The sequence below is a fragment of the Vombatus ursinus genome, unplaced genomic scaffold, assembly GCF_900497805.2.
Source record: "Vombatus ursinus unplaced genomic scaffold, bare-nosed wombat genome assembly UNPS02000577.1, whole genome shotgun sequence".
Taxonomy (NCBI): Eukaryota; Metazoa; Chordata; class Mammalia; order Diprotodontia; family Vombatidae; genus Vombatus; species Vombatus ursinus.
Genome location: NW_020940355.1, coordinates 18,780,310 through 18,789,007, shown reverse-complemented (window position 1 = coordinate 18,789,007; position 8,698 = coordinate 18,780,310).

Here is an 8,698-nt window from a genome sequence, read left to right as displayed (position 1 = left end):
TCCATCAATATATTGTTCTGCAAAACCATAGACAAAAATTTGGAGTGAAGTGCCCAGGAAAATGGCATTGGGTCCTAACAGAACAACACCATGAAGTTATCCGAGCCCAGAGAAGGCAAATCTAGATCAGGGATATCTATTACTGAAGTCCCATTGAGACCCTGCCTGCAGGAGACCTACCACAGGAGTTCTTACCTGCTTTTAGGACATCCTCAATCTACAACACACCTTTAAAGCCCCTGTCATTCCTGCTGTGGGAGGGGAATTTCCCAAAAGAACTGTGCTCTGGGACCCAATCTAGTGAACAGTCAAGCCAAACCAGTTTCTCATCTTGGTCCTCTCTTCTTTCTAAAATGTTTTCCTCAGAAAACTTATCCAATTCTATGGTTTCATTCATCACTTCTGTGTAGAAGACTCCCAAATCTGTAAAACCACTCTTATCTTTGATTCCACATTTCTAAGTACTTGACATCTCTATTTGAATATGCTACTGACATCACAAACAATGTATTTCAGCCAAGCTGGCTTATAAATTGGCCCGGTATATTTCCTGAGGGAGAAACATCAGAAAATTATTTTATCAGTGGAAATGTCGTTCAAGAAGATGAATCCCAAGAACCATTGGGGACTTTTTGCCTGAGGATGCAGCTGAAACCTGTGTGTGTTGCCTCCCTTTTTGGAATGGTGAGCTCTTTGAGAAGAGGGACTGTCTTAATTTTTTTTTTTATTTATATCTGTCCCTAGCACTTGGCACAGTGATTTGTGCATAGTAAGAATTAATAGTTTTTATTCATTCATTCATTCATTTATATATGACAGTCCACCTTCTATTTCCATGGCTTTGTACAGGCTATTTCCATGCCTAGAATGGTCTCCTCATCTCCTCCCATCTGCCTCTTACAACTCCTGACTGTGTTCAAACTTCAGTTTAAGGATACCTTCTACATGGGGCTCCTCCCAATCCCTCCCCCATTTGTTACTGCTTTCTTCCTGGCTCTGAAATTACTTTGTATTTACTTGTATATATTTTTATATACTTGTATTTGTATATATTGTACCCACCCATACTTCCCCTAAAGATCCTTGAAAGTGGAAATGGTTTCATTTTTTGTCTTTCAGAAGTGCTGAATGATATCTGGCAAATATTGGGTGCTTCATAAATATTTGTTGAATTGAATTGAATGTTGCACATTGAAATCATCATCATCCTCATTCTCCTCCTACCATCTCAACCTCACCCCTGAACCAGCTTTTTTGACTTCCCTGTTTTTTCTAATGCTGTACCAGCAAGAGGGAGTGAGTTGGGACTTGGACTAACCCCTGAAGCCCTTTCTGACTTGAAGATCATGTGAATCCTTGTCAAGTTGAATCTAGCCAATGGGCATGGTGCCAGAAACCTGTAATCCCTGATACTATGGGAGGCAGAATTCAGCAGTTTTCACTAGCACCCACATAGTGAGACCCTGGGGGAGGGGTGGGAGGAAGAGGGTGTTATACCAAGCTGCCAAGGTGGAGTGAACCTCCCCCCCCAACCCTGCCCTTGTCAGAAAGCAAGTCAGTTCATGCTGATCAGCAGTGGTTTCTGCCACACTTCACTTCTACCTTGGATTAGATATGGAGATCCATTCTCAAATGAATGAATAAATGAAATAAAGATTGTATCTAGCCAAGAAAATGCAACTTGTTGTTAAATACTGTGTTCTACTGAAGGGATGCACTTGTTTATGGACATCTTCCCTTGCTATCCATGCCTATCTCTGATAAAGAGGTGGCCTTTCTCTTTGCTAGGGCAAACCACTCTACAGACATCTTTGATCCTACCCCCTCCTATTTTCTCTAGCAAATTGCCCTCTCCTTCCCACTCTCTCTTTAATCTTCAATCCCTACTAGCTGCTTTGTGATGTCTACAAACACACCCATATCTCCCATGCCCTTAAAAAAAGAAACAACAACCCATACTTGATCCCTGAATCCTTGCTAGCTAACATCCTGTATTTCTCCCCTTATTGGCCAGACTCCCTGAGAAAGCCCTCTATGATAGATGCCACTACTTCTTCTTAAAAGAAAATCCTGGTTTGGGCCTTACCCTGGTCAATTAAAGGCAAATGCAGGAAATAAAACAAAAAGGAGTTTTCTAGCACACCAAGGCATCAAGCAGTTGGAGTGTGGGTGGCCTCTGGAACAATGTACACAGGGCAGCTAGGTGGCACAGTGGATAGAGTACTGGGCCTGAAGTCAGAAAGACTCACCATCCTGAGTTCAAATGTGATCTCAGACACTTAGTAGCTGTGTGATCCTGGGCAAATCACTTAACCCTGTTTGCCTGAGTTTCCTCATCTGTAAAATGAGCTGGAGTAGGAAAATGGCAAAATACTCCAGTATCTTTGTCAAGACAATGCCAAATGGAGTAACAAACAGACCGATTGAAATGACTGAACAACAACAGCAACAACAAAACAATTTACATATAAGGGTAAGACAATCCTCACTGGTAGACCTCTCAATGAGGTGGGATTAGTATCACTTCAGCTCCTCCCCATTACAACTTCGGTGGGAGATGGGAGTAGCCCTCAGGTGACTGAAGTAGTCTGCAAGAGATGGGATTAGTCCTAAAGGGATGGTGCCCTCTCCTGAAGGTTGACTTAGTACCATACCCAAAGGTTGAACAAGTTTAAAAAACATGGGGGTCACTTAGCCTGACTGTCCTAGTGTTAACTGTCCTTTGGTGTTAACTATACTTACAGTGAAGCAAAAGATCATTGATTGGTGTTAGGGTAACTTGGGGTCTAGGGGCTGATCAGGGGTTGCTTCCTCTACTGAGCTGAGGTCAATCCTGGCAAGCAGCATATGACAGTGATGTATCTAAGGCTGTCCACTCAGTAACCTTGGTATGACTGGTTGGCAGGAAAAGCCCCTACCCAATAACTCAGTTGGTCTCTGTACACCAAAACATATCTGTAGCCCATAGACTCTGGAAGTTAGATAAAGTCAATCTGCAGGTGTTCAATGGGTAGGGCCACCCAACTCCTCTACCCATTTTGTTACAATTTCTTCCATGAGGAGTTATACTGTTAACAAGAAAGTTAGCTAGAGACTACATGATGGGTCTCTGCATAAACACTGTGGGCAAACCATGACAGAAATAGCAGTACATAGGTCTTGGTTCTCAAAGCAGCATCAGTCCATGCAGAAGTGATAAGCAACTTACAGATTAGGTAACTGGGTCCACAACACACACAAAACTAATAAAACAAGCAAGATTACTACAATAGGGTGAATAAAGAAATCCAATATAGTTGTAGCTTTAAGGGTGTTAAGTCCTTTGTCAGCATCTGTGATCTTCAGGAGTTTGACAAGTACATCCTGTGCATCTCTCACACAGTTGTGTATGGATCAGAGCAGGTTTGTGAAGGTACTTTCCTTGACCATCTCCTTATGGAGATTCTCTAGGTAATGCTGTTAAAGCTTGCTAGTGATAAGACTTAGTATAATTTAGTAAAAACATGCCAAAATCTAATCAGATTGGCCTACTAGTAATTAGCTCATATGGTGAAAACCAGTTTGAATTTTATGGATCTAATCTTATTAACAACAGAGCTATAAGAATACCAAATTAGGAACTCATAATTCACCTGGAATTTTAGTTTTTGTATAGTACTTGCTCTTTCTATCTTTACCCAAACCCTGTATCTGATATGGATGTCATCAGCATCTTAAAAGGATCCATGAGGACCTGATTTGGAAAAAATATCCTTTAATATTATTAGACAGAAACTTCAAAATAGGGAAATGATTTCAATTTTTGAATAATTATTCATGCAATTTTATATGTACAATCTTTAATCCAATTTTAGAACTTTTTACTAAAACATACTCAAAACCTGTATTTCCATTAGAAGCATTTGGAAGCCAATATATTTATCCTATCCTTAGATTCCTAACAGTCTGATCTTATTGCTTTTTCAAAGTTTATTACTCCATTTAATTAAAAAAAAACTTCACACATCTTTATCCTATCCCTCTCTTTTGAATATATGTGTGTGTGTATTTTTGTATTCCTCATGTCATGCTGAAAGAACCTAATCAAGGACCTAATCTTATACATGAATATATAACTGTTAGCAAGAGGATGGCAAGCCTAAGAACTCCTTTATTTAGTTGCTTAGGATATGAAATTGACCACAAATTCAGATTAAAATAGTAAAATCTTTCATATTTGCATCCAATTATAGTAACTGAGATCTATTAACTATCAAAAGATCTATTAATCAATTAACTAATAGATTTAGTATTACAAGAAGAAGAAGAAGAAAAAAAAACTACTGTTCACCTTCCCTGTTTATAGAAATTTGCTGTGAAAGGTAAAGGATAGACATGGTTTTGACAATATCAAGACTATCTTCTCAAGGGCCCAGTCGAATCTGACATAAGCCATAACAAAAGGAAAAAAAGCCCCTTGGCTCTGTTTGATTCCAGGTAAGAGTCATAGCTAAGAGCCAGTCACTCAACAAAATTCCACATTATTCACAGGGTATCATAGCCAGGCTAATAATTTGCCAGGTGGGAAAATTTTCTGTTCAGAAAGGAAATATCCCAATGGATCAAGAGGATCCTACCTTTGCCTATGCAAGGTCATCCCCTCAGTTTTTACCAAGGACAGAAATCCAACTTTAGCAGTTCTCAGTCTATACCCAAAGGTTGAACAATGTTAAAACATAGGGGTCATTCAGACAGACTATCACACTGGCTGACTTTTTATACTGTCTTCCCACTAGATCCTTTGCATTCTGGCTTCTGACTGCATCATTCTACTGAAAGTACACTCTCTAAAGTTACCTATAATGTCCTAATTGTTAGATCTAATAGCTTTTCCTCAGTCTTGATCCACTGTGACCTCTCTATAGCCTTTACACTTTTGATTACCCTCTTCTTCTAGATGTTCCATCCTCTATGTTTTCAAGAGTTTTTTTTCTCCTTCTTCTCCTCCTATGGCTGTTTCTTCTCAGTCTCTTTTGCTGGTTCTTCATGCAGAACATGCTCAGGAACTGAGGATGTCTTCTAAGGCTCAGTCCTGGGCCCTCTTCTTTATTCTATGAGATTTGATATTATGAAAACTGATTTCATCAGTTCCCTTACATTCAGTTATCATTTCTATGAAGATGATTCCAGATCTATTTACTTAGCTTCACCACTGTGCTAACTATAGTCATATATCACCAATTGACTTTTGAACATTTTGAATCATATGACTCATAGGTATCTCAAACTTAACATGTCCAAAATAGAACTCACTGTCTTTCTTCCCATCAGGAAGATCTGAGTTCAAATACAGCTTCATACACTTACTAGCTGTGTGACCCTGGGAAAGTCCCTTAACTCCTCTTTGCCTCAGTTCCTCATCTGTAAAATAGGGATACACTGGAGAAGGAAATGGCAAACTACTCCAATATCTTTGCCAAGAAAACCCCGTGGACAAAGTTCATGAGGTCGTGTAGAGTCAGATATGACTGAATGACCAAACAACAACATACTCCTCTCTAGAACTTGTTCCAAATATCCAGTCTGTTGCTAAGACTTATCATTGCCACCTTCACTAGTTAATACCACTAAAAGTTCCCTAAGTTGTGCATCTATCATCAGAACAAAATTATCATGTAACTGCAATTACTGATTATTTTAGCACTAAAAACCAAATTACATTAGAATATTTTAAAGTACTGCTAAAACTGACAGTTAAATGAGAAGACTTTATTTCCCAAATACTCTAAATCTTTAACTTTAAAAGTCCAATATACATCCAACCCAGTGTTCAGATTAAGGATACTAACTCTTAAAGCATTTACTCTACTTATGCCCAGTTCAAATCTGAATTTGAATTTTATTTAACATTACCTTTTCACCATTCCTGAAGCATGGGATAGCCATACACTTGGTTTCAAAAGCAGAGCTCATAATACTATGTATAGTGAACTTAAAATTAAAATTGAAGTAGATTATCATATATCCAAAACTGAACTCATCATCTTCCTGCTAAACTTTCTGATTTCTAATTTCTGTTAAGGACACCACTGGAAACCTCTTAATATTGAACTGCTAATGACTACATTTTGAGTCTAGTCATTCAATAAAATCTGAGTTGATTTTATTGCACTATTGTCTAGCCCACATTTTTTCATCCTTTCCCAAGACTAGCATGAGGTACTTTATCAAACACTATTAAAATCAGGGCAAACTATATTTGTAAAATTACCCTGAACTCCAAGTTTAATAACTGCCAAAAAAATAAAAAATAGTAAGGTTACTTGGCATGATCTCTTTTAGTTGAAGCCATGGGAACTTTTTGTGACAATTATTTCTTTTGGAAGAGGTTTACTAACCATCTTTTTAATAATCTATTCTAGAATTTTCCCAGGAAGTGCAGTGAAATACCTAGCCTATAGTTTGCAGACTATTTTCTTCTCTTTTTCAAAAAGCAGGGCAACATTTGATGTTGTTCAGTCACACAATCCCTTTGCCATACACTACGATCTTTCCAATATTACTGACAGTGGGTTGGTAGTCACCACCTGTCAGTTCTTTCAATACCTGAGGATATAGTTCATCTTGGTCAGGTGACTTGAATTCTTCAATGGCATCAAAATTCTCCTTCTGCTTCTTAATTTATCTTTTCAACACCAAATTAGCTATTTTATTCTATCATTTCCAGTTAAAAAATGTTCGTCCTTGGCAGAGAAAATAGAGGCAAAATTAAAATTAAGCATCTCTGCCTTCTTTCTGTTGGCAGTTATCATATCCAGCTTGGACACAAGTCCTTTTCTATTTTGATCCTTTTTTTCCCCTCTAATATAGCTGCAAAAACATACAGATCTGTTTGTTATCCTTATTTCTCCTCCACTTCTGACTTTTAGCATTCCTGATACTCTTCTTCCATTTCTGGTTTTATACTTATCATGTTATCTCTGCTTGTAGTCTCTTTAGACAACTACTATTTTTCTTTCTCATCTGAATTTTTTCCATTTGTGTTTTCAGAATTTCATCCTTAATAGTATCCTATCCATCCTAGGCTGAATTTCTCCATAGAATTTTAGTCCATGGGATGCTCTCCACCCTTTGAAATCTGCTCTCCCCAAATCTAGGATACATGTTGTACAGTGCCTGACTCTTTTTGTTGTTTCCTGCAAATTCTAAGAGCTAGTGGTCTCTTCTCCCTAAGGTTCCCAGCAACCATCATCTTCACTGTTAGTGAGAATTAGATCTAGAATAGAATTTCTAAAGACTTTGTTGGCTTACCCCACCACTTGAAGGAAGAAATTATAAAGGCAATTCTAGAAATTGTTAGCTGATTTGCTTTAGGCAGAGACAGTCAGATAGCCAGGTAGGCAGACAGAGTGCTCTAGCAGATATCTGCATGACTGAGGTCTTTCATCAGTATTCTTGCAACAGTACAGAGCCCAGGCATACCAGTACCCTGACTTCCTCATATCAGAACCTGAGTTGGAACTGTTTCCAGCAATGCTGGTAAATGGGAATGGGAGGACACTGGCACCTCTAATTGTTTCCTAGGCCTTCTCTTACACCATAAGTATGGAGTAGGAGAGAGGAGTCACTGCCCATCTCCCATCCCAGTTGGAACCTTCACTGGGATTTTCTCTAATTCCCTTTAGACAAGATTTCTTCAATCTTCCTGGCCTTCTCTGGGACAAATAAGGCACCCTGGGCAGGATACTTCAGCCTGCCTCTATTTATTGTGAGGTAGTACTCCTTGGCTCTTATAAGAAAAATAGCATCTCCAACTGCAAGTAGGCTAAGTCTCAAGGGAAGACTAAACAATCTAATCTCATGTGTCCTTCAATGAACTCTTCAACCACTGGATACTTTGTCTGAACTCAATACTTCTTGGTTTGCATACTCCTGTCCCCTTATACTTACCCCCATTCAAATGGTCCTGCTGATGTACAAGACCATTTCTCATCTTAGACTGAGTGCTCCCTCATGCCTATCTCCCTCAACTCTCCTTTCACCCCCAATGTCCTTCAGATCTGCCTACCCTTTTCATTATGTTTTCTGGAATGCCTATCCTATAATTAATAAAATTCCTTTCTTTATCACTCCTATCTTCTGACCCTCACTGAGACATGTCTCCTTCCTGATAACATCACTTACTAGCCATACATTTTTCCAGTTTTCCGAGAAGTTTTTGTTAAATAGTGATTTCTTATCCCAGAAGCTGGAGTTTTTGGACTTATCAAATAGTAGATTAGGATAGTCATTGACTGTTGTGTCTTGCATACCTAACCTATTCCACTGATCCACCACTCTATTTCTTAGCCAGTAGCAAATAATTTTGATGATTGCTGCTTTATAATACAATTTAAAATCTGGTACAGATAGGCCACCTTCCCTTGCATTTCTTTTCCTCATTTCCCTTGATATTTTGGACTTTTTGTTCTTCCAGATGAATTTTGTTATTGTTTTTTTCTAGCTCTAAAAAATTGAGGCTGTTTGTTAGGAGATCCTTTTCCAAAATGACTCTGAGGTACCACATCACAACTGTCAGACTGGCTAACATGACAAAACAGGCCAAGAACAGAGGGAATATCTACAAGAATATTTATAGCAACACTTTTTTGTTACAGGAAAAACTGGAGACCAAATAGACATCCATCAATTGAAGAATCGTTGAACAAATTATGGTGTG